Source organism: Grampus griseus (assembly GCF_964374135.1).
Source record: "Grampus griseus genome assembly, chromosome: 8".
NCBI lineage: Eukaryota > Metazoa > Chordata > Mammalia > Artiodactyla > Delphinidae > Grampus > Grampus griseus.
This window is the reverse complement of record NC_139002.1, coordinates 48,822,517-48,849,577: the sequence shown is the minus strand read 5'-3', so window position 1 is coordinate 48,849,577 and position 27,061 is coordinate 48,822,517. Positions and strand designations below refer to the sequence as shown.

Genomic DNA, 27,061 nt, shown 5'->3' with positions numbered 1-27,061 from the left:
CTAGACCCCACATGCATGCTGCAACTAAGAGTTCACATACCAAAACTAAGGAGCCTGCGAGCTACAACTAAGGAGCCTGCTGGCCACAACTAAGGAGCTGGCGAGCCGCAACTAAGGAACCCACCTGCTACAACTAAGACCCGGCACAAGCAAATAATAAAAATAAATAAATAAAGACCTTGGACAAGTCACTTAACTTCACTTAAGCCTCAATCCCCATCTGTAAATGAAAACAATAATGCCTATCACATAGGGCTGTTATGGAGAGTACATGAGATAACAGATGTAAACAGCTTAGTACAGTGGTTGGTATATAACAAGAATGGTAACTTTTATTAGCATTATAATTTTATATTATAGTTAACTATTAGTATTAGAATTACTGAAAGGGAAATTTTCTTTCCAAAATTGGCTGAAAAATGTGTTTCAAACATTTCTGAGACTGAAATAAAATATATGGGTGATGAATTTGCAGAAATGAGAGTAGGCATTTCATTTTAATGTAATTGTAATGTACTGAAGAACACAGCAGAATCTTGTGCCAATCACAAACCCTTTATCATAGTAACATTACTTCATGCATGAACCTGGATGTAAGAACAGTGTCTTATTAACTATGTACTTAAATGTGCCATTTGGTAACACGGGTCTCCTCTGAATGCTATTTAATGATATAATACAAAGAACAGCCTAGAAGGACCTTGATTTGAATCTCACCTCTGTCACTCAATGACTATGTGAGCTCTAGCAAAACAAAAACCTTTCTAAGTTACCACATCTATAAAATAAAGATAATCATAGTTTGCACGCCTTTTAAAGAATTACATGAGATCATCATCACCAAACCACCATCATCACCGCCACCATCATCATCATCATCTGATCATCTTTACTGAGTTTTTGCTATGTGCCAAGTTCTGGCAGCCTTTACTAAATTATCTCACCCTCACTCATGTTGCCTTCCAGAAGTGTGATTGTAAAGTCAGGGTCTGCAGCCAAGAGTTCAGAACCAGCCAGATGGGATCAGTTCAGTTGACAGGCAGAGGCTGCTAAATGATGACCAAAAATATCAGTAGCTCTCGCTGCTGACAGGTAGGTAGTGGGCTGCAGACAGAGGTCAAGTTGGGCAGGGAAAATAGTTCTGAATGTACACAAACATCAGACACTTTGGGACCTGCAGTCAAACCTCAAGTTTCCAAGGCTTATCACAAATAACTACTCCCAAAGATGTCTAGAGCAGACATCTAAAGGGGTCCCAATAAAGGCAGACATGAGCAGAGGGATACGACCCCAAATATGTCAAACAGGATGAAAAGGCTGAAGAGAAAAAAACAAAGCACATCAACTTGCTCCACTCTAAACAGTACTCACAAGACTCAGAGCAGGGCATTAGGGAGGAAGTATGAAAGGGAGCAGAAGTAGGGGGCTGATGAACTGGGGAAGCACTGTGGCCTTTATTTCTTTGTCAAATGATCTTCAGATTTCTGTGACCCTTGCGGTCAGAGGCAGGTGGCACAGGGGAATTCTATCTTTCTCTTCACTTTAAGAAAGTTATTTAACCTTCTGGGCTCTGGTTTCATCTTGAAAATTGGTATAATAAAATTATGGTACAATTTACATTGGGTTATTATGTACTTGTAAAAAATATAGAAGCTTTCTATGTACTGACATAAAAAGCTCTCCAAGACACATCAATAAGTAAAAAAAAAAAAAAAAAAATAGTGCAGAAGAGAGTGTATAGGATGCTTCCTTTGGTGTGAAAGAAAGGAGGTAAAAGAAAAAAAAATATGTGGGCTTCCCTGGTGGCACAGTGGTTAAGAATCTGCCTGCCAATGCAGGGGACACTGGTTCGAGCCCTGGTCCGGGAAGATCCCACATGCCGCGGAGCAACTAAGCCCGTGTGCCACAACTACTGAGCCTGCGCTCTAGAGCCTGTGAGCAACAACTACTGAGCCCGCAACTACTGAGCCTGTGTGCCACAATTACTGAAGCCTCATGCCTAGAGCCCGCGCTCCGCAACAAAAGAAGCCACCACAATGAAGCACGTGCACTGCAATGAAGAGTACCCCCCGCTCGCCGCAACTAGAGAAAGCCCGTGCACAGCAATGAAGACCCAACACAGCCAAAAATAAATAAAAATAAAATTAATTAATTAAAATTTTAAAAAAAACACACAGGAGGGAAAATCCTGAGATTCTTTAAAAAAAAAAAAGTGTGTGTGTGTATATAATTTGCTGTATTTGTAAAGGAAGCTCAAAAAAAATACACAAAAAACTAAAAATAGTGGTTAAGTATGTGGATGAGAAAAGGGGAGGAAAAAACTTTTCAACAAGTACTTTAGAAAAATCAAAAATTTAAATTATTTTAAATAATAAATTGAAGATAGCAATTAGTATATATATCATAACACTGTTTTAAAAAGTAGATGAACTCATGTATTTAAAGAGCTCAGCGTGACGCCTAACACATAGGAAGCATTAAATACACATTAGTGGGGATTATCATCTCTTTTTGAGAAAGGAGGAGGGAGCTCTTCCTTGGCCTCTGCTTTCAGCTCAAAGGTCAAAAGAGTTGGAGACAAGTTGCAGGAGCCTGGTTACTGGGGCTCTCACTGGGGCTGAAGGAGCAGAAAGGCTCCAATGACCTGGCTTCCTCCCTGGTCATCCAGCCCTGTTCCCTGGGGTTCAGGGGAAAAGGCTCACCCAGAAATAAAGATGGAGCTCTTACCCAGGAACTATAACACAGTAGACTAAAGTATGGAAACAAAGAACTACAATTCCAACACAGACCAGATCTGTGCATGACTCCAAGGGTTAGAAATTATTTAAAAACAGGCATGCCTCAGAACAAAACATGAGAAAAGATGAACACATGTCAATGAAATGTCACTTTCTTCCACTGTGCTGCTAAAAAAGGTTTCTATGTCCTTAAGGCATAAATCTCAGTGGATTAATTGGAAATGCCACAATGGAAAGAGAATAAAAGTAAAAAACTGACTCTGAATAGGTCCTTTATACAGTCACAAAATTAATAATCTACATTTCTTTTATTCCCATCTGCACTGAAAAAAGATTTAATCATCAGATACAAAACATAAGAAATTACCATGAATCACAAGTACTCAGGTATCGTAACCTAAACAATTGTTCTAGTGTTGCCTGTTTTACCTAGGGTTATGCTAAGTGGCTGACAAAATAAAGACTCTAAATCTTACTTCCTTTAGGATTAAAACACATAGTATTTGGAACATAAAAAAGTACCATTTTAAGCACTTGTTGGGAAAATAGCACACAACAGGATGTCTTGATTTTGTTAGATGCTTCCTTTAAGTAGGTTCTATAAAAGGAGGAAGAAGGCAGGGGTCCAGGAGATGGTGATGAGGCACCCCTTGTGAAGCTGCCATATTGTTAGCTATGGTAGTTAAGAATTCCAGCTCAGAAAGTAGACAGATTTGAGCACAAATCCTAATTCTATCAATCATTAGTTGAATAACTTCAGGCAAGTTACTTAACCTTGCTGAAGTTCAATTTTCCCATCAGTAATATAGAGATAAATACAACTTCTACCTTACAGGGATGTTCTGGGGATCAAAAGAGATAAAGTATTTAAGACGCTTAGCACAGTGCCTGGCATTTACTAGACAGCAGATGATCAGTAAATGTTAGCCCTTATCATTATCTTTTCATTCATTCATCCATCCACTAAACTATTATTGATGAGGGACCATTTCAGGTCAAGCTTTGGGTTAGGCAAAGGAAATCCAGGAAGAATAAGACAAAGTCCCTGAACACAGGAAGTTCTCAGCGCAGCATGGGGAGAGGAACAAAAGAAGGCACTAAGGCCTAGGGAATTTTATGATAGAAGTCAGCACTAGGCAACTGAGGCATAAAGAGTAAGCACTACAAGGATGAGGAAGGGGCTTCAAGGAGGAGTTGATGCTTGATATAGGGCTTCAAGCATGTATACATACAAGCCCTTTGGGACAAAGGCAACAGAAAGGCACAGACACTGGTAGGGAGGGGCAAGAAGAAAGGTGTGAACAGGTCCCAGGGAATGAATAAGCCAGGCTGAGGTAAGGTCAGAGAGGGCCAGAAGGTTCATCACCATCACACAGGGCTGAGTATATAAAAAAGTTTCTGTAATTTGGTGTGTTTGACAACTCTTCTTTAATTAGAAGTCGAGAGGTAGTCAGCACTGTCCTGTCAGGGGAGTATCTCAGGAGTGCTCCATATTATTATGGTGAGAAGATAATTTTGTACTACCTTTGCCAACCTTAGAATTTATCTGCTGAAAGAGCAGCTTGCCTGATCTTGCCAGGAACTTATCCTTCTTTGCAAACTCAGTGTTGGCTTGAGATAAGAACTTGTCAGCAAATCGCCCCTCCCCCCACTTTTATTTTGCTTACAAATCTTCTCTTAAATAGGTAGTTTACTTCAGTATAAAAGAATTTAAGTGTCAGTATTGGTTAAAAATATATTTTTTTTTGAAAGGGGATGTTGTGAAATGGAAGGGATGGAGACACAGAAAATTTCAAATATCTTCTGCTACTTAACAATGATGTAAAGTTGGGAATTTTTTTAACCTTTGGGAATCTCAATTTCTTTATCTATAAAGAGGTAGAATTCAACCCATCTCATGAAGCGGAATAATTAATGCCAAGTATCTACTACCAAGCCTGACACAGCTCTGCAGCTGGTGGCTATCATTACTGCCTATAAAAGTAAAGTAGGTGATTTGGACAGCAGCCTTGCAAGACAGAAATCTGAGTCTGTTAAGGCAGAAGATGTGGGTGGAGGTGGAGGAAGCCAGGTCAACTTGCACCTCTAAACTGTACCATGCTCTGGCTGGGCAGGACCCAGTGAAAGCTCTACTTCCTGTGTGTTGAACACAGGTTGGACACACTCTGATCTCTCTCTCTCTCTCCGTACAATGAAGCTTCACGGACCAATAAAGGTTAACCAAAGTATTTTCTTTCAGAAGTTTTCAAGTTACTTCAGGTCTCCAGAGCTGAAGCAGTAGGAAGAGTTAACAGATGAGGCTTGTTAAATACAAGCAATTTTTCTGTAGTCCATACAAATGTACTTAGGAGAGTATGTGATGGAAAGAGAGCAAATGCACTCTGTTGGTAAGAAATTGCAGTTCTTCCCAAATGCACTATAAATGATAACATAATGATGCACCAATCCAGACCCCAGTGGGGAAAATACATTATCTTCTATAGTACATTTGTGCTGTTCAAGCGTTTCACAGACATGACTGAACTCTCATCAAGCCCTAGGAAAATCACATGCTCTAACCTTTAATCCAGTATCTTTAACTGGTAAAACTTATTACCTCTGTAGCCTATAAATGTGTTTTTAATGAAGGTCACTTATGATGGACTATAAAGGGAATCTCCCCTAACAACACATCACAGTGACTTCCCTGGCAGTCCAGCGGTTAAGACTTCGCCTTCCGATGCAGGGGTGTGGGTTCAATCCCTGGTCTGGGAGCTAAATCCCACATGCCTCGTGGCCAAAAAAATCAAAACGTAAAACAGAAGCAATACTGTAACAAATTCAAAAAAGACTTTAAAAAGTGACTTAGCTAACAGGGAGCTTCCTAAAAACAAAAACAAAAACAACACATCATAGAAATCCCATAATCTGGATCCTGTAAACCCACTGATGAAAACAAATAGTAACCAAAAAACAAAATGGTACTTTTTTAACCTAGGTACTTGAACTGCAATATTTAATGAAATAATACACATGAAAATCTCAGAAAAAAATTAGATTCCAAATAATCTATCATTTCCATGCCAACTATCTTGAAAAGACTTGATTTTTAGAGGAGTGACAAATGTTATCATCCCACATAAATGACCCATAACATCTAATACTCATCCTGACAATATTATAGTGAAAAAAAAAATCAGAAACAACCGGAAAGTTTAATAATGGCAAACTGGCTAAACCAATAGTGTCAATTCCACACAATGGAATCCTAGATTTCTTTAAAATTCACTTTTACCAAAAAAATTAAAAAGTAAGGACATGAAGAAATGATCACAAAACACTGTTAAAAGAAAAAAGAGGGGGACTACCCTAGTGGCACAGTGGTTAGGAATCCGCCTGCCAAGGCAGGGAACAAGGGTTTGAGCCCTCGGCCGGGAACATCCCACATCCCACAGAGCAACTAAGCCTGTGCGCCACAACTACTGAGCCTGCGCTAAAGCCCACGAGCCAGCGTGCCTACAGCCAGTGCTCTGCAACAAGAGAAACCACCGCAATAAGAAGCACGTGCACCACAACCAAGAGTAGCCCCCGCTCGCCTGCCACAACTAGAGAAAGCCCTCGTGCAGCAAGGAAGACCCAACACAGCCTACAATGAATTTATTAAAAAAAAAGAAAAGAGGTTATCATCTTACTATATACGTATGAATCCAATTTCATAGAATATAGAAAAAAATTGTAAAGACCACAACAAAGTCAATAGGTATTATTTTCTGTTTTTTTCTTATTTATTGTTATAATTAGAAAAGCCCAATTAAAATTCTTTTAACATATTTAATCTTCTAAGTAAAACTTTGGTGGGAGGTGGAGGTGTGGAAAAGAATGCATCTGAAAACATGAAAAATTTTGCTGACATTAAAGATGTTTGTAACACATGTCAAATAACATTGTTAAGTACTTATCTATAATGTAACTAAAATGAACCAGGATAGGAAGGTTTACATATAATACAACCCACCCTACACATTTCATGGACAGAAACAGGACTGAAATAAAATGAGCCAAAATGTCAAACAGTGGTGTCTCTGAGGAGTAAAAATTATAATTTCTTTTGTCCTTTCTTTCTTTTTTTAACATGCTTCTTTCTGTCTCTTCCAAATTTTTAACCATGAACATGTAATGCCATTATAATCAGAAAAGTTACTTTTTAAAAAAAGTTATAACTTAGAAGGAAAAAAAATTAACCTAACCTTAAAGTCACTAAAATATTAAGTTATATAGAATAAACTTCTGACCCTGACTCCAAATCTATTTTACTTTCCATACTGCTAACATATAAAAAAAAACTATGTAAATCTAAGAAAAAAAATGCCTACATCAATTAAATAAGGTAGAAACATTCAGTCTCTACTTAACTCCATTGTTATTTTTTAAAGTGCGTCATTAGGGCTTCCCTGGTGGCGCAGTGGTTGAGAGTCCGCCTGCCCATGCAGGGGACACGGGTTCGTGACCCGGTCCGGGAGGATCCCACGTGCCGTGGAGCGGCTGGGCCCGTGAGCCATGGCCGCTGAGCCTGCACGTCCGGAGCCTGCACGTCCGCAGCCTGCACGTCCGGAGCCTCTGCTCCGCAACGGGAGAAGCCGCAGCAGTGAGAGGCCCGCGTACCGCAAAAAAAAAAAAAAAAGTGCGTCATTAAAAGACCTACAAATCCCCTGGTAATTAATTCTCTTTGCGGAAAAAAAACAATAACAAAAACAGACTCAAAAGCATATAAAAGCTTATTTTATATGGAAAACTAGATCTAATGCTTTAAAGGCAAAGGAAAGTAGATTTGCAGTCATTATACAAACCAACAAAATTTTCTTCCCTTAAAAATTCCTTCAGTAATTTTTATTAAGCTCTTATTCCATGTTAGGTATTGTTCTAGGTGCCAGGGATATAAGGATGTCTACAAATGAGATTAGAGACCATGCATTCCTTTCACAGGACATATTAAAGCAATGGCCAGATGACCAGTTGGCAAACATGTCATGTCATACAGGGGATCCAATTGTGTGAGGTGGCAATGATCTAGATGACCCATTTTTTAGTCTGGAAAACTCTCATTCCCACTACCCATTCTCCCTCCCTCCCTCTGCCCATTTCTATAATCCCTTAGAAAGCAGAGCCTGATTCAAAGGTTGGCATGTAATAGTTCATTTTGAGCAGTGATCTCAGGGAAGAGGAGGAATCAGGGAGAGTGAAGAGAGAAGGAGGGAAAGGCAATACCAGGATGTGGCATCGGGCTATTCACTGTTGTGGGTAACTGGGATTCAATCCTCTGGGACCTTTTGAGGAGCATCCATCATGCCATGCAGAACTCTCTCTCCAAGGGGTGAGGAGGGGAGCCTCTATCCACCAGTTCCTCCCACCCCCAGACCTCCAACTGCCAAGAGTTGCCACATGGGGTGTCAACTCCCTTGCACTTCCAGTTTTGTGCATGCTAGAGTGGTGAGTGAACTCCTGGGCAGAAAGCAGAGATAGGTGTGGCAGCTGAGGCAAGGTGGTGTCAGGTTACACGTGTGTGAAGGTGGTGGCTGCAGCCAAACAGACATGAGGCTGAGCATACAGAAGGCACCACCTGTAATGTTCCTATAAGCCATACGAGGACATGATAATAATAATAGTGACTAACATACACTTAACATATAGACATTTTGCCGATATGTTATCACTTAATCCTCCAAATAAACTCCTCCAAAAAGTAAATTCTACTTTCATCTCTTTTTTTTTTTGGCTTAAACAATAGAAATTTATTTCTCACAGTTCTGGGGGCTAGAGGTCCAAGATCAAGGTGTCAACAGGTTTGGCTTCTTCTGTGGCCTCTGTCTTTGCCTTGCAGATGGCCACCTGCTCACAGTGTCCTCACAAGGACCTTCCTATGCACACACACCCCTGGGGTCTCTTTGTGTGTCAGAATTTCATCTTCTTATTAGCACACGAGTCAGACTGGATTAGGGTTCACACTTACAGCTTCATTTTACCTCAGCCACATCTTTAAAGGACTCATCTCCAAATACAGTCACATTCTGAGGTACTGGGACTTTAGGGCTTCAGCATACAAATTTTGGGGAGGACACAATTCAGCCCATAACAACATGCAAGAGATTTACTAGGGGAAATATCTGTGAAAGATAAAAGGGAGCAAGGGAAGGTGGGATAGTTAGTCTGAAAACGGTGACACAGGACCCGACGCCTATGAAGGAGAGGGAGAAGACTAAGTAGACAGCATTTCAGCCTGCAGCACAGTTTGAAAAGTTCAAGTTAGGCTGATGGTAATCCTTCAGCCAAAGCTGCCCATCAGAGGAGTCCCAAACACCGCGGCAATGAAGATGCATTAGTACTCCTGCCATGTGCAGTCAGTGATAAGTCAGACAATTACAGGTACATAAAGAATTCAGGTTGGGGATCAGTTCTTACCGGTTTCTTTGGGAAGTGTCTCCAGTCCACCCTGACTATTCCACAGCACTTAATTTTGTTCCTGGACCCATGTGCCTAGCTCTCCAAGATGTTTATATACATCTTTTTCAGCTTCTGAATCTGGTTCATTCTCTCATGTTTTACTACACTCCTTTCCTTTCTGTCTTCTATGGCTCACTTATTATTTTTTTCAGAGGGACATCTGGTTCAACTTTTAATGAAACAATTATTTACTGAACTGAATTGATTACCGGCAAGAAACAGTAGCAGGTGCTGGATATTTATGCCATAATGGCCCACTATCTTGGGAGAAAACAAGCCTTCCCTTCTCATCCAGAATCAGAGGTACCTGTGCACTCTTTCATTTATGATATACAGGGCACAAACACATTTACCCAGAGGATTCTACATTCAAGTAATTTTACCACCATATCTGATATTAGTAGGGGCTGCAGAGAACCTTCCATCCCTAGGTGTTCAGGAAATATTATGCTTCAGTACCTATATAGGCACACAGGTAATATTCTACCTATGTAGATATATAGGTAGTTACTATATATTAATTCCAAAATATCTTCAAAACATCTAGCATAGTGAATTTAACATTTTTCAATAGAAAGGCCACATTAGCTGACCAGAAACCTAAAGGATACCATTCTTTACTCAGAAATCTAACAGATCCCTGAGGGCTGCCATTTGAAATTTCTCCTCACTTTTATGTGTTAAACTTCTTACTGGCTAGGGGCCACAAAACGAAGTTCCTGTTGAATTCGTGAAGGCAAGAAATAAACGATGGGAAAAACAAATATCAATACCCAAAAGGGTTCTTTATTTATACATTTCCTCTACCACTGGCATGCCTTGGTCATTTACAAACCTAATCTGGGGCCAAGTTACGAACCTGATTTGAGAGAGACAGGCCTGGAGAGGTTAAGGCCTTGGCCAGCAGTTTATCATTAACCGGAAAGGGAACCCTGGCATTTCCCTTTCCACCAAATGACTTCTTAACCGGCCATCTTTCTTGAACACACAATTCATTTACAGTCTTGCTATGAAACTGTGAAGCTGCTCTCCTACCGTGACTCGGGGAAGGGAAGCAAGAAGCACACCCACAACACGGCACCATCAGCTAATTTTTCATGAATAACAGAAAGAGCACCGAACAATCTGAATCCCGGATCCAGAGCTGTGGGTCACCAGGTCGAAAACTTGTAGCGGAGACCGGGGGGGGGGGGGGGGGGGGGAAGAGGAGTGGAAGTAAATGCTAGTAAAATTACCTTGACAGCGCAGAAACTTGAAGACTTTTCTGCCGACTAAAACCCACCAACTTTTCTCAACAAACGAGCCATGGGAGGCGTGGGCTGAAGCGAACGGACTTGCCCGCGGCGACGAATCAGAAGCACCCATCTCCGTCACCTTCCAGGTCGAGTCTGGAAGCCCGCGCACCGAACCCCCGGAGGAAGTCCGCGCCGGAGCCGGAAGAGCGCGGAATCCCGCGAGAAGCTAGGCGCGGGGAGCGCGAGGAGAGACCGCGACCATCGAAAATGCTCAGGCGCGCGTAGTGGAGCCGGCAAGGTACCTATCAAATCAGGGTTCAGACAGCCCAACTCTCCGTTCAAGTTCCCCAGCTGCCAATCTTGGGACGGGTTCACACCTTCTCTAAAGAGCTAACTCTCACCACAGGCCTTCCGTTCCGAGCACCCCTAGCAACCACCAGCGATTTAAAACAGAAGAACCTCACCTCTTTTTTAAACACGGAGGAAACAGGTTTCGAGAAGAAGCTAAGCAGGGAGGAAACAGGTTTCGAGAAGAAGCTAAGCAGTCTGCCTGAGGTCATCCAATAAATGGTGGACTGAAGATGAGGCCGAAGCACCTGCTGCAGAGCCCCAGTATACTACTGCCTCTCCGTGCCTGTGAGCATCCAAACGGCTCCAAGACCGGAAAGCAGAAGTAGGAATCAGTTGCCCTTCACAGTTCCTGTTTCTGTATCTGACCACTGCGAGTTCCTTGAGGGCAGAGATTGTGCCTGACTTATGCTTATCTCCAGTACCCAGCAGTGCATGAAATATAACAAGGCCCAATGCTTGTTGAGCCTAGTTGAGTGTCTGTTCCCTACAGTGGACTGGTGCTTCTTGAGAGCAGAAACCATTGTCTTATTCATCTTTATTTCCCGGCACCCAGCGCATGTTTGTTGACTCTAACAGAAAGGAATTAACTGAAAGGCAGAACACATTGTGGTTAAGAATATGTGGACTTTCTGTCAGATGGGCCTGGATTAGAGCCCCACCTTTGATACTTAATAGCTTACGATCTTGAACAAACTATGTAATAATCTCTCTAGGACAGTGCTCTCATCTGTAAAAAGGCATGATACTAAATTGCATTCTCATCATGGGGTTATTGTGATGATTACATGAGATGCATACAAAAACATTCATCAGTAGAGCCTGGCAAATGGCCAACATGCAATAAACATTAACTATTATCATCATTACTATAAATTCTATACTGTTAGTGTTTACACTACATTTGGAGTTCCTAAACTATTAGATTCAAGGACCTTTGGAATATCCATGATGGCATATATGGGAAAAGTTCTAGAACACAAAGAACCTAGTAGATGGACAATATCTGGCACATAGGTGGTGTTCAAGAAATATTTGTTGAATATTAAATAAAAGAGTGAGCCACATATGCTGTTGGCGATAATCATCAGCCCACACACTGAAAATGAGTAAAAGCATTAAAGGTTGCTAACTAACTAACATCCAACAGGGAGAAAATGTCAAGTGTTCCAAGTTCTGACTATAAACATAGAGGAGGAACAGCTATATAACCTACAGAAGGTATGAAGCCATAAAACAAGGCCAAAAACTGGGGACTTATTCTCAAGACAATATGATCACAAATTTCTTTTAATATTTGGCCTTGTATATCCCTCCAAATTAAATATCACTTGTATTTTATGGTCAAAAATTGCTTACTTTGCAATATTTCCTGTCGTGTTTTTATTACAGAACTATATATATTTTTTAAAGTACTGCTTAGTTAATTATAATTTGAGTTTAGATTCTGAAGACTTTAGGATCTATTTTAGAGACGTTATTTGATGGGATTTGGACCTCAGATTCTGTGGGAGAAATTAGATGATCGAAGGTCATTGCCCAAGGTGGTATGGTGATAGTAGACACTCTCTCCAGGTCATGACAGAAAGACCCAGTTCGCATCCTGGCTTTTCCACATATTACTTGAGTGACCTTGGACAAATTATTTCCTATCTCTGGGTCTGTTTTTTGCAATTTCTAATATGAGGGGGCTGTTGCCCATTTCCCTGACTTCACCTGATAATTTATTGGAAGGACATATGCAGAGTTCCTGGCGTGTGGCACGTATTCAATCACTGCCAGTTCCCATCCTCTTTTAAAGGTAAGAGATGAGCATGACACCTGTGGTAGCTGCCAATAATATTCATTCTCTTAGGCTCCCCTCTCAATCTAGGGTATGCAATCCTTCATCAAGAAAGAGTCTTCCTGAGAGGAGGAAACCTTTTTCTCAAATCAGAAGTGCGTATGACCAAATTTTACAAAAAAAAATTTTTTTAACAAGACAGCTCATTAGGCAACAAACCACAGTGTAAAGTTCAGCTCAACCTCACCGTGCTTTCTGGCTAGCTAATCTGGGCAGACTTTTAAGTCATGTTGGCTGGAAGATGAATATAGTGTTTCATTCGGCATCATTACAAATACCACCCTGGTGCTGGTAATATTCTTTGGACTGCCCATGATGCTTGGTGGCTAAGCTGCAAGTCAAGAGTTTAATTTAGCTTTCTGAGCATCTGCAGGTTTTGTTTTCAACAGAGAACTTCAGGTTACATAACTGTCTTGGCTTCTGCTTCAGAAGGTGAACCTTGACTCTCTAAATTAACTGTCGATACAGATCCTCAGGAGCAGAGCTTGTTGTACCTGGAAGCAGTTTCCCCCCAAATCACTTGGAAGGTAACAAGATGGCTCTTGACCTCTTTAGATGCTTGGCAGAAGAAGCAGGAGAAAGAACATTCTAAGCATAACTAGGTAGTCATTAAAAGGAGAGGTACAGCCTAGAAATCAGGCTAGGCTTTCTTTTTTCAAACTCTTTCTAACTTTACCGTGATGCTGTCCACACCCCACTGGACTGATCTACTCCCTGTTACCAGTCACTGTTGTGGGTAGGCATTTTGCCAAGGGTTTTAGAGAAGGGTGTTAACCAAAGAGAAATGTAACATGATGAAAATGGGGCCCCTGGGAGCACATGGAAGCAAATGAGAGAGGAATACAAAGTGAATACACTGTTCTGTTTAACACATGCGAAATCAGGTTTGAATTAACACCTAACCCCAGCCCACAAGGTGCTTTCCATCTACTCAAGGGGACAGCACATTTCATTGTGACATGCAAAGTGCTAAGATGAACAATTTTTAGGAACATAGAGGAGGAATATTGGAAGAAGGGGGTAATCAGAGACTAATTAACAATAATATACAGTTCATATAATATGGGCCTATTTGCAGATACGGATGATATAATCAAAGCCTGAAGCTGGTACAAGGATGTTCATATAGTTAGTATAATTCAGGGCTTAGTCTTGTATCTAAATTTTCTGACTTCAAATCCTGTGTGTTTTCCCAGTAGTGACAGGAAGCCAAGGGCATGCAGAGTGGTTTCATATCAATATGCTACAGAAATGGAACTAAAATGTAAAGGGCTGGCAGGAGGAGGGTGGGGGAATTTGTTTTTAGTGAGTATATGAATTTCTATGTTACAAGATGAAAAAGTTCTAGAAATCTGTTGCACAACAATGTAAGTATACTTAACATTACTGAACTGTACATTTAAAAAACAGCTAAGGTGCTAAATTAATGTTATGTGTTTTCACCACAATAAAAAACCCCTAAGGGCTTCCCTGGTGGCGCAGTGGTGGAGAGTCCGCCTGCCGATGCAGGGGACACAGGTTTGTGCCCCGGTCCGGGAAGATCCCACATGCCGCGGAGCGGCTGGGCCCGTGGGCCATGACCGCTGGGCTGCGCGTCCGGAGCCTGTGCTCCGCAACGGGAGAGGTCACAACAGTGAGAGGCCCGCGTACCGCAAAAAAAACAAAAAAAAAACAAACCAAAACAAAAAAAAACCCTAAAATGTAATATTATACTAATAATTATAACACTAATTATAACATTAATAAAGTGTTATAATAACATAAGTACGCCAATAACTGTCATCGATAATATAATAAATATAACTGATATGTATAGAGCCCTAACTGCATGCCAGGAGCTGTGTTAAACATTTAACGTGGACTATCTCACTTATTCTAACAGCTCTTTTTGACAAATCCAAAGTTTAGATTAGGTAACATGCCTAAGGTCCCACACAGCTAGAGTGTGAGCTGGCCTGACTGTAAAACCATGGCCTCAACAGTCACTTCCCACACCAACTCTCCTGTACTGAACTGTGCAATCGAAGTATGCAATTCAAAATCAGATACACATTCCTTCTTGTCTCATGCACACATGGAGAACTAGATAAAGATGACAACTCGCCAAAGGTCAACATGAAGTCACTGATAAACTGTTTAAAGGACAGGGATATAGATGCTGTGACCACTCTGGTTGGTAGAGGCTCTGCACTGCTGAGGGTTAGTCAGATAACCAGCCTCCCAGTGTTCCTTCTTCTCATTTAGATACCCCTGTTGCAACATTTGCTTCAGAAGGAGGTCTTCCCAGGTAACGAGATGATGTCTGTCTGTGACCTGACATCAAATGAGTCACTTCACTGTCATCATGTAACAGGCACCTCAGTATAGATCAAGTTCACCCTGTGGGAGCCCTGAAAGTTTCCTGATGAATTTTCTATTTCTTCTGAAGTAATTGTGTTTAACACCCCAGGCTGACTAATATCAGTGTGTGACCAAGTTAAGTACCGAGCTAGCCAGCTTTTGCAGTTGTGAAGGCAGAAAAACACAACTGGGCAATGAAAAGAAGGTCACTGTACAAATACCATGTCTCAACTTCAGGCAGAGAGGGCAAACTATGAGCTTGGGGTGTTTCCATTGCCGCCTTTGTATTTGGGTTTACAGGGAGCCTTGCTAATGAAAGTATGCTCCATGGGCAAGCAGCAGCAGCAAATCACCTGGGAGCTTGTTAGCAACAGAAAACTCAAGCCCCCTCCCAGAGCTACAGAATAGGAATCTGCATTTTGAAATGATCCCCTGGTGATTCATATGCACATTAATATTTCAGAAGCTCTGATATTAAAAACATGCACATTCTTACTTTTAAGAATTTAGTGTTTACTAAATGTTTAATTGCAAACTAAATTACTGCATAAGAAGGAAACGATAATTGAATATACTAGGCAAGATTATCATACTAGTTTCACAATGCTTTCACATGGTTTTTCTACTTTAATCCCTTTAACAACCTTTATCTCCCCTATCTTCTTACTGATAGAGGTATGGTCCAAAGAAGGTAAAAAGATCCACATCTCTAGGGCAGGATTTGAACCTGGCACTCTGGCTCTAGATCCCCAAACTTTCCCTGTAAATCACACTACCTCAGTCAATGAATTCAGAAGATCACTCAGAATGGTCAGAAAAAGTAGGACTTGAACTGATACTTGAAGAATGGGTGAGGTTTGCAGAAAAGAAGGATTTCCAGAGCAGAGAAACAGCAAGCACATGAGCACTTGGAGACTGGCATGTGAAAGGAGAAGGCTGTAGAAAATATTTAAATGTAGGGGTCATGTCCCCACAAGAGAAAGAGGAAGAAAGAATGAAATGAGAGAAACCAGACCATGGAGGGCCTTAAAAGCTAGGCCAAAGGGTGTGGCTATTTGGTAACTCAACATAAGGAATGAAATTTCAGAAGATAAGTTATTCCAGTTTTATCCATTAGGCTTTTCTTGTAGATTTTAGTATGCAATGGTAAATATACTTTAAAAATGAGATGGATACATTCCAAGAAACACATTGGAAAACTCTACACTACTGCACATGACAATTGCACCTTCTGTAATTCTGCACCTGCTTCATCAACTGTTGGCTATATCCCAAGAGACCTGACATCACTGTTTTCTGACAGGGGCACAGAGGATTTGCCAGAGCACTTGAGAATGTGTGAGGATGAAGAGAGCATTGGCTAGGAACACAGATGTCTTTTAAGTAGGGCACTGCGTGGATGATTCATCTCTAGCATATCAAAAGAATGTGGAGTAAGTAATGTTGTCAGAGTGGACCTGAAAATATACTATTAGGTCAATGATGTGCAAGTGAGAATGTTTTTCTATGAAGGGTCACATATACAGAGCAAGTTGGTTCTTGAGCAATTTAACAAAACATAGATGGTTGCTGTTTAAATTAAGAACAGGAAACACATAAGTTAACTGTATATACACTAAAAAAAAAAGTAGTTTAATAAAATGTGAAGATTAAGAAGGAAAACTGAGAAAGAAGAGAAGGGACTAAAATGTAAGTAGATGCCAAGGAAATGGGGAGAAAAGATAAAGAAGGAATAAGAGGAGGAGATGGTACAATGGGAAGATGATTTATTGAAAGTTATTTAGGTTTTTAATATCCACTATCTACTATAATAATATTCTAACTCCATGTAGTAGATATTATACCCATTTCACAGAAAAAGAAACTGATACTACTAGAGATTGAGTAATTTGCCCAAAATTACATTGATGGTAAGTGGTAGAACTGAAATTCAAATATTGAATCCACTTAACCCCTAGGAGGCACTGAAGCCAAACCATGTTACTGACTTCTCTAACATCTGTTTCCTCATCTGTAAAATGAGCTAGTACCTGTAAAGCTACTGGATACAGTAAGCTCAACAAATAATAGCTATCAACCCTTTGAAAAGGATTAGTTAACAGACTACTGATAACTACAGTTCTGAAGCCTCCTTGCCTCTGGGTCCAAGTTTGAGAATCAAAAACTCTCGGGCTTCTCTGGTGGCACAGTGGTTGAGAGTCTGCCTGCCGATGCAGGGGACGTGGGTTCGTGCCCCGGTCCGGGAGGATGCCGCGGAGCGGCTGGGCCCGTGAGCCATGGCCTCCGAAGCCTGTGCTCCACAGCGGAGGAGGCCACAACAGTGAGAGGCCCACGTACTGCAAAAAAACAAAAACAAAAACAAAAAACAAAAAAAACTCTCTCTCGGGAATCCTAGATGTTTTGGCAAAGAATCCTCAAATCTACCAGGCACCAAATATTCCCTAGACTGAATCAACAATGTCTCCTACATATACGTCCTACTAAATGTTAAATGTACATAGGTTACACTGTGACTAATTAAATATACATCAAGTTTAATTTCATGTATCATTGTATCAGTAAGTATTATCTCTATCAACAAATCCTAAAAACTACAAAGGGAGTCTTTGTATTCAAAAAGCCTGGGAAGGACCAGGAGTGTAATCCTTACAGTATTCCACACAGAGGAAGGGAGTGAGAGCAGCCAGTGAGACCTACATGTGACCTTTCTACCCCTTAGACTGAGGATCCTCACCTCCGTCTCCTTAATGATTATCCTCCCTCCTATCCATTCTTTTCACAGCAGAGATAAGAGATTTTTTCCTAATGGCAATATTGATCCTGTCACTTTCCTACTTAAAACCATTTAACTGGCCCCACTGCCTTCAGACCAAAGATCAAACTCCAGTTGGGCATAAAGATCCTTGTATGATCTGGGCCCTCCTTAGCCATCCAGGCTCCACCAGACACGGGTCTAAACTCCAACCTATTGAACTGCTTTCACTTCCAAGGACAAGAGCTCCTTCTTGCTTTCCTACTTTTCTACTTCCTGTTCTTCCTCCTTTCCACTCTTCAGGGCTAATTTCTCAGAATTTCACATCCTGGCTTTGATGTTTTTTTCTGCGTGGAGGCTTCTCTGATCCTCTTGTGAAGGTGCATTAAAGGTTCCTCCCTGGGCAGCCTATAAGACCCCCATAGCATTGCTTACATTGCATCACAATTGCCCCATAATTAGATTCTAAGCTCCATGAGGATGGAGAACATCTTTGATTTGTCCTCCAGTGCTTACTACCATACACGGCACATAGCAAGCACTGAATAAACATCTGCTGAATACATTTTAAAACTCCATGAAAAATATCCTATTTTTCTGTGCTCAAAGCACAGTTTTTGGTTGTTGTTATTTGTTCTGATTTTTTGCTTTTGTTAAATTTTAATTCCCTGTTGAAGAAAACCACGCATCAACAAATCTATAGTCAGAGACCCAAGCCACAGACAAGGAAGTGAAGAGAGCAGGGTCATTAAAAGTGACCTCAAAGAGTCAATAGCCCCGGCAAGTTCCGGCGTTCTTGGCCAGGTCTCTTACCCTCACCTCCGGGCTTTCCCTACCTAACCAGTGGAATTAATTCTAGTTGCTCAATTTTTCATGCCTGTAAGAACTTCAAGGTCCCTCAGTAAGCTTTGTATGGAGCAGGTGACAAAAATTAATTAATAGTTCAATGGGCATTGCTTTAAATGTACTATGATTTTAACGTGGAATCTGTATAATACCTATCCCTAAGGGTATACAAACTTTCAAAACCCTTTCAACTTCTCTTCAAAATGCATTCCAAAAAGAATTAGGTTATGGCATGGATTATAGCCATTTTGCAGGTGGAAACCAGAAGACAGAGAGGTCAGGGATAGTTTTCTTTTGAACACATAAAAGAAGGTTTTGAAAAAGGGATATTTTCTTTCTCTAATCGCACTTCTTCCCTTTTGCCATCATACAGACTTCTCTCATACCATCTTTTTTTTATAATTTTTTTAAAATTTTATTTAATTAATTTATTTATTTCTTCAGCTGCGTTGGGCCTTTGTTACTGCGCACGGGCTTTCTCTAGTTGCGGCGAGCAGGGGCTACTCTTCATTGTGGTGGGCAGGCTTCTCACTGCGGTGGCTTCTCTTGTTGCGGAGCACGGGCTCTAGGTGCGCTGGCTTCAGTCATTGAGGTACGTAGTTGAGGCTCAGTAGTTGTTGCTCACAGGCTCTAGAGCGCAGGCTCAGTAGTTGTGGTGCACGGGCTTAGTTGTTCCGTGGCATGTGGGATCTTCCCGGACCAGGAATCAAACCCGTGTCCCCTGCATTGGCAGGTGGATTCTTAACCACTGTGCCACCAGGGAAGTCCCTCTCATACCATCTTTAATGCTTTATTGTGCTTGGATTTTTGTTTGTTTGTTTGTTTTTGTTTGTGTTATAAATCTTTCTTCTTCTAAACTTTAAGCTCCTTGCAGGCAGACGCTAGGTGTTACTTTTCTTTTTGTCCCTACTTTTCTTTTTGTCCCTAGCTTAGGTTCCAGACTTGTGCAGACATGCAAACAATGTTTGCTGAAATGTTTCCCCAGCTCTTAAAAGTTCTCTGCTAACTGTGTTCTTAGGCTGTCAGGTAAGCAACTCTGTCTTTATCAAAGAAAAACCTTAGTTTCAAAAGAAACAAGTATTTCCTGATTTTTTGATTTTCACTTTAACAATAGAGGACCTACTTAAATATATTTTTCAAATACGTAACTCCTAGATATTAATGCAGATAGATGCAAATCTCTCTGGAGATTAATGGGTTCCTGCCACATCTTAAAGGAGGCTGCCAGAGAGAGAGGAGCAGCTGAAGGTTTTGTAGGGGCTTAGTCACATGGTTCAATAGTAACAGAAGGGAATGAGTAGAGAAGAAAAACAAAAATAAAAACAAAAGCAACCATTCAATTAGTGCAGATGGAGAAAAACAGCCCATAAGCTAATTGATTATAGCTATCATGACAGCTGATTACAGTGTCTGCCTGTAAAAACACAGAGCCAAAAAAAAAAAAAAAAAAATGCACAGCTCCATTTGGCTGCCTTTCATTGGTTCAATGGTAAAATTCCCTCCAAATAGATGATGCAGTGCAATCCAGCCCTTCTTGGGTAATAAAGTGAACCCAATGATGTTTCATGGTGGGAGGTCTCGTCAGCTGAGCAGCCTTGCCCACTGTGGCTTGGATTGTCTTGGGAGCTAAGTGCTACATCAACCACACTTCTGTGTATAAACGCAGACCTCTGGGATACTTCTTTTCTGTGCCGAAGTGACTTAAAAGCGATGACACTATTAGGGCTAAAGATCCACTGTCAGGCAAACCATCTGCATCTAGGTGTTTCTTTAGGATTGAAGATAATTTGCCCTCAAGCCTGCTCTCCACTCCCCCTGATGGCCCATGACTGCTAGTGGCCCATTCTGTTCAAGCAATTACAAAGACAAATGTAGCACATGCCCTTGGGAGGAAAGATAGATCATAAATTACAATTACAGCAAATTACAACGCAGTGCGCTGAATTCTTTGATGGTGCTCTTGGGGCCCAAAGGAGGCACACACTTTTGCTGTTGGGCAATTGGGGGTAGAGAACACTTCTCAGAGCAGGTCTAGAACTGGGCTTCTAAAGTCAGTTAAGAGTTTTTCAGACATATGTAAAACACATAGCACTGGATCTAACAAAGATTAAATTTTCAAATAAAGAAATATTTTGTTATTTATGAAAGTATTACTATTAATTGGGAGAGAGAGTGTTTTGGCAGGGAAACAACACGCATGAAGGCAATAAGAAACATCCCATGCTGGATATGGACTTCCCTGGTGGTGCAGTGGTTAAGAATCCACCTGCCAATGCAGGGGACACGGGTTCAAGCCCTGGTCCGGGAAGATCCCACATGCCGCGGAGCAACTAAGCCCGTGCGCCACAACTACTGAGCCCACGTGCCACACCTACTGAAGCCTGCGCACCTAGGGCCCATGCTCTGCAACGAGAGAAGCCACCACGATGAGAAGCCCATGCACTGCAATGAAGAGTAGCTCCCGCTCGCCTCAACTAGAGAAAAGCCCGCACACAGCAATGAAGACCCAACGCAGCCAAAAAACAATAAATAAAAATAAATAAATACATTTTTTTTAATTAAAAAAAAAAAAGAAACATCCCATGCTGGAAACAAGGAACAGTTCTTTGTGGCTAGAAGAGGAGGGGAGTGACAATGGAATTCTCGGTTTAGCGAGATGACTTTGTTGGCAGAGTGGAGAGTGGATTGATAGGTTAAGAGAGGGAGATGGAGTCAGGAGACCAATTAGGCAGCTGCTACAAAAAGTTCAGTCAGGATGAATGGGACTACCCTCTGAGGGGACAGTACGAGGAAACGTTGCCCTGGGGTAAGAAGAATCAGCAGCAACCAGGTTCTAACACATTGCAAGGCCAGCTTGCGCCTCCCGGGCCAGGCCAGTCTCCGTCACATTCATGTCCAGACACCTGCAACCAGGGCTGGTTTAGTTCTTAGTCTCTGGCACCTATAGATGCTAGAGCAGCAGTTCTCAGCTCTGCCTGCACCTCACCTGGGAACCACTTTTATAATGTAGGTGCCTCAGCTCCACTCCAGACCTACTGAATCAATCCCTGGGCAGATCTCCACTTATTAAGTGCCTCACACAGCCAGAACTGAGAACCACGGCTCAGCAGTCAGGCACAACAGTGACTCTTATTCAGTGCCTTTCTCAAAAAGTCTCCACTTGTGTGTGCCTGGCTGTAGGGACACATGGTAACTGGATGGGTATGCCATCCAGCTGATCATTCTAGGAAGGAAGCGAGGCCCTACCACTATGTGACTTGAGTGTCTCGCTCTTGAAAGCTTTGAAAATGCCTGTGAACACACCCAAATGAGGGGTTCCAAAAGAATTTAGGGGGCTGACTCCACAAAGGCAGAATAGAATATAGATTCTCAGTTACCCAGTGACCATCAATAATGATGCAGGAGAAAACAAAGATCTTAGCCTTGGTCCCCCATGATCGGACTGGGTAACTTCCATAAGTTTCACCTGTATGGTACACTCTGACTGTGCAACCAGAACTCTGCACACTGGAGACAAGACAATCATAGTGAAAAGAATGACATCCATCTGAATTATGTCTCAGTAAATAAAATCGTTTCAGTTTCCCAAGCTCTTAATCTACAGAAGATACTACGCTAAGTACATTGCATTCCTTATCCTGTTCAAGACTCTCCAAAACCCTAGGAGAGAATTCTCAGATTCAAAACCCTAGGGCTTCCCTGTTGGCGCAGTGGTTGAGAGTCCGCCTGCCAATGCAGGGAACACGGGTTCGTGCCCCGGTCCGGGAAGATCCCACATGCCGCGGAGCGGCTGGGCCCGTGAGCCATGGCCGCTGAGCCTGCGTGTCCGGAGCCTGTGCTCCGCAGCGGGAGAGGCCACAACAGTGAGAGGCCCGCGTACTGCAAAAAAAAAAAACAACCCTAGGAGAGAATTCTTAGATTCTACAGATGGAGAAATGAGATTCTGAAAGCCCAAGTAACTTGGGAAAGCTTACCGAGCTAGGAAGCGACAGATCCAACCCTGAACCCAGATCAGATCAAACCCGTATGGTAAACACCACTCTTACTGCTTACATGTCTCCAGGATTCGTAGCCCATTTTGGAATGTAAACTCCTTGAGACCAAAGGCTAAGTAAAATTTAGGATTATCTTTGAGTCTCTCCCTTAGACCTCCTCTACTTTTGTTTTTTGAATTACTGGATTTTTTGAGAGAATAAGGTCAGGGAAATTCTGTCAATATCAGGCCCCTCCCTCCTGCTGCCCACTGGGTCTGAGCATCCTTAGTGGAGGCAGTATTCAAGAGGCTACCTCTGCCAAGTGCAGATCCTGTTCTCTCAGGGGAGAAAACAAACTACACTGGGAGCCTGAGAGTCCTTTCTGCATTTAGTGTATAAATTTATTGAGCATATTAGTTACTTTTAGAAGTGAAGCTGGACACTCAGGGAGAATTTTGATAAGAAAGGAGTAGCTGGGCCTTTAGCACATGAGACTCAGAGTTCAATGACTTGTTCAAAGCCAGCTTTTAGTAGACATGTTTTTACCTATTATTTTGGATATTTTATTATGTCCAGGAAGGAAGAGAAAGGGAATAGTTATGGGCAAGGCTATAAAGACACTGAGACTGCAAAACTGAGATCCGTGTCAATGCATGAGTTCATTCATTCAACAGATATTTATGACTGAGCAACTAACTGTGGACAGCTTTTTATTTGTGTGGTTCCAACATGCATGAATTTCCACTGCTATGGTTTAATTAAGGAACACCAGCTCCCTGACAATACGATTCAAATTTTGGTGACCACAATATATTAACTGTGAGTGAGTGAGTACATCATAAACTTGCTCTTAGCTCTTTGTTCCACAAATCACTACATAGTAACAGATGCACATCATGATCAGCAGCTCATCACGGTCACTTCTTTCAAAGTCTGCTGGGAATGGGTCACTGCAGACCTGTTGTTCAGTTCACACACAGACAGCAAAGCATGTAGTTCTTTTGCTGCCTCATCTCCTAGTGGTAAGCCCACATGCCATTTTACAGAAATGGATAATCCAAAGAAGGAATTTGCCAACGACGATGAAAGTGCAGCATAGAAACAAAAAGTGACAATGCTGTAAGTGAAATTCAAATGGAACAGTGGAATTTTAGAAGACATAGCTGATCGGGGGAATGTTGACACTGCCACCCTTTGAGAAAGACCAGATATGCAGCCAGGGGAACTTACTAAAGGCAAACGTAGGAACATAAATGAAGAAAGAGGTTGGGATGAAAAGGATGAAGATGTCCCAGAGGAAATCACACTGGCAAAAAAGTGCACATTAAAAGAACTCTGACATATTTCATAACATTGAAATGGATAAAAGGTTGGAAGCTGATCCAAACCTAGAAAGGAGTGACAATTCACTAAGGCATAGGAAAGTTCAATATCTTAGACAATGGTATTTTTTCCCCACTGATTATTCAGATGTCATCTTTATGACCTCTCCCTATGATGCAAAAGCAAGGACTGCTTGTATTAAGTGCCAGGCATCAGAAAACACAGTCCCTGAGGAGCTTCAAGATGGTGGAAGAGTAACAGATCAGATCACCTTCCTCCCCACAAATACATCAAAAATACATCTACCTGTGGAACAACCCCTACAGAACACCTACTGAACGCTGGCAGAAGACCTCAGACTTCCCAAAAGGCAAGAATATCCCCACGTGGTAGGGCAAAAGAAAAAAAGGAAAAACAGAGACAAAAGAATAGGGACGGGACCTGCACCAGTGGGAGGGAGCTGTGAAGGAGGAAAGGTTTCCACAAACTATGAAGCCCCTTCGCGGGCGGAGACGGCAGGTAACGGACACGGGGAGCTTCAGAGCCACGGAGGAGAGCACAGCAACAGGGGTGTGGAGGGCAATGTGGACAGGTTCCCGCACAGAGGATCGGTGCTGACCAGCACTCACCAGCCCGAGAGGCTTGTCTGCTCACGCGCCCAGGCGGGAGGGGGTTGGCAGCTGAGGCTCGGGCTTCGGTCGGATGCAGGGAGAGGACTGGGGTGGGCGGCGTGAACACAGCCTGAAGGGGGCTAGTGTGCCACAGCTAGCCGGGAGGGAGTCCAGGAACAAGTCTGGAGCTGGCGAAGAGGCAAGAGACCATTGTTTCAGGTGCGTGAGGAGAGGGGATTCAGAGCACCACCTAAACGAGCTCCAGAGATGGGCGCGAGCCGTGGCTATCAGTGCGGACCCCAGAGGCGGGCATGAGATGCTAAGGCTGCTGCTGCCGCCACCAAGAAGCCTGTGTGCGAGCACAGGTCACTATCCACACCTCCCCTCCCAGGAGCCTGTGCAGGCCGCCACTATCAGGGTCCCGTGATCCAGGGACAACTTCCCCAGGAGAACGCACGGCGCGCCTCAGGCTGCTGCAACGTCATGCCGGTCTCTGCTGCCGCAGGCTCGCCCCGCATCCGTACCCCTCCCTCCCCACGGCCTGAGCGAGCCAGAGCCCCCGAATCAGTGGCTCCTTTAACCCCATCCTGTCTGAGTGAACAACAGATGCCCTCAGGCAACCTACACGCAGAGGCGGGGCCAAATCCAAAGCTGAGCCCCAGGAGCTGTGCGAACAGAAAAGAGAAAGGGAAATTTCTCCCAGCAGCTCAGGAGCAGCAGATTAAATCTACAAAACAACTTGATGTACCCTGCATCTGTGGAGTACCTGAATAGACAACGAATCATCCCAAATTGAGGAGGTGGACTTAGGGAGCAAAGATATATTATTTTTTCCCCTTTTTCTCCTTATGTGAGTGTGTATGTGTATGCTTCTGTGTGTGATTTTGTCTGTATAACTTTGCTTTTACCATTTGTCCTAGGGTTCTGTCTGTCCATTTTATTTTTCTTCTTTTCTTTTTTTAGTATAGTTTTTAGCACTTGTTATCATTGATGGATTTGATTTTAGGTTTGGTTAGTCTCCTCTTTCTTTTTTTTTATTATTTTTCTAAAATTCTTTTTTATTTTAATAACTTTATTTTATCTCCTTACTTTCTTTCTTTCTTTCTCTTTCTTTCTTTCTTTCTTTCTTTCTTCCTCTCTCTCTCTCTTTCTTTCTTTCTTTTCTCCCTTTTATGCTGAGCCATGTGGATGACAGGCTCTTGGTGCTCCAGCCAGGCATCAGGGCTGTGCCTCTGAGGTGGGAAAGCCAAGTTCAGGAAAGTGGTCCACAAGAGACCTCCCAGCTCCACATAATATCAAACGGTGAAAATCTCCCAGAGATCTCCATCTCAACGCCAAGACCCAGCTCCACTCAACGACCAGCAAGCTACAGTGCTGGACACCCTATGGCAAACTAGCAAAACGGAACACAACCCCACCCATTAGCAGACGGCTGCCTAAAATCATAATAAGGCCACAGACACCCCCAAAACACACCACCAGACGTGGACCTGCCCACCAAAAAGACAAGATCCAGCCTCATCCACCAGAACACAGGCACTAGTCCCCTCCACCAGGAGGCCTACACAACCCACTGAACCAACCATAGCCATTGGGGACAGACACCAAAAACAACGGGAACTAAAAACCTGCAGCCTGCAAAAAGGAGACCCCAAATACAGTAAGATAAGCAAAATGAGAAGACAGAAAAACACACAGCAGATGAAGGAGCAAAGCAAAATCCCACCAGACCTCACAAATGAAGACGAAATAGGCAGTCTACCTGAAAAAGAATGCAGAGAAATGATAGTAAAGATGATCCAAAATCTTGGAAATAGAATGGAAAAAATACAAGAAACGTTTAACAAGGACCTAGAAGAAGTAAAGAGCAAACAAACAGTGAACAACACAATAAATGAAATTTAAAATTCTCTAGAAGGGATAAATAGCAGAATAACTGAGCAGAAGAACGGATAAGTAACCTGGAAGATAATATAGTGGAAATAAATACTGCAGAGCAGAATAAAGAAAAAAGAATGAAAAGAATTGAGGACAGTCTCAGAGACCTCTGGGACAACATTAAACACAACAACATTCGAATTATTGGGGTCCCAGAGAAGAAGAGAAAAAGAAAGGGACTGAGAAAATATTTGAAGAGATTATAGTTGAAAACTTCCCTAATATGGGAAAGGAAATAGTTAATCAAGTCCAGGAAGCAGAGAGTCCCATACAGGATAAACCAAGGAGAAACACACCAAGACACATATTAATCAAACTATCAAAAATTAAATGCAAAGAAAAATACAAAAACAGCAAGGGAAAAACAACAAATAACATACAAGGGAATCCCTATAAGGTTAACAGCTGATCTTTCAGCAGAAACTCTGCAAGTTAGAAGGGAGTGGCAGGACATATTTAAATTGATGAAAGGGAAAAACCTACAACCAAGATTACTCTACCAGCAAGGATCTCATTAAGATTTGACAGAGAAATTAAAACCTTTACAGAGAAGCAAAAGCTAAGAGAATTCAGCACCACCAAACCAGCTTTACAACAAATGGGAAAGGAACTTCTCTAGGCAGGAAACACAAGAGG

At 42.1% G+C, this 27,061-nt stretch overlaps 1 protein-coding gene across 6 annotated transcripts in view; it reads right to left on the bottom strand.

Moving 5' to 3' along the window:
• DLG2 (discs large MAGUK scaffold protein 2) overlaps positions 1 to 27,061 on the bottom strand; it is a gene marked incomplete at its 5' end in the record, with an annotated part of 938,475 nt that overhangs the window by 211,737 nt on the left and 699,677 nt on the right. The window lies entirely within an intron of this gene.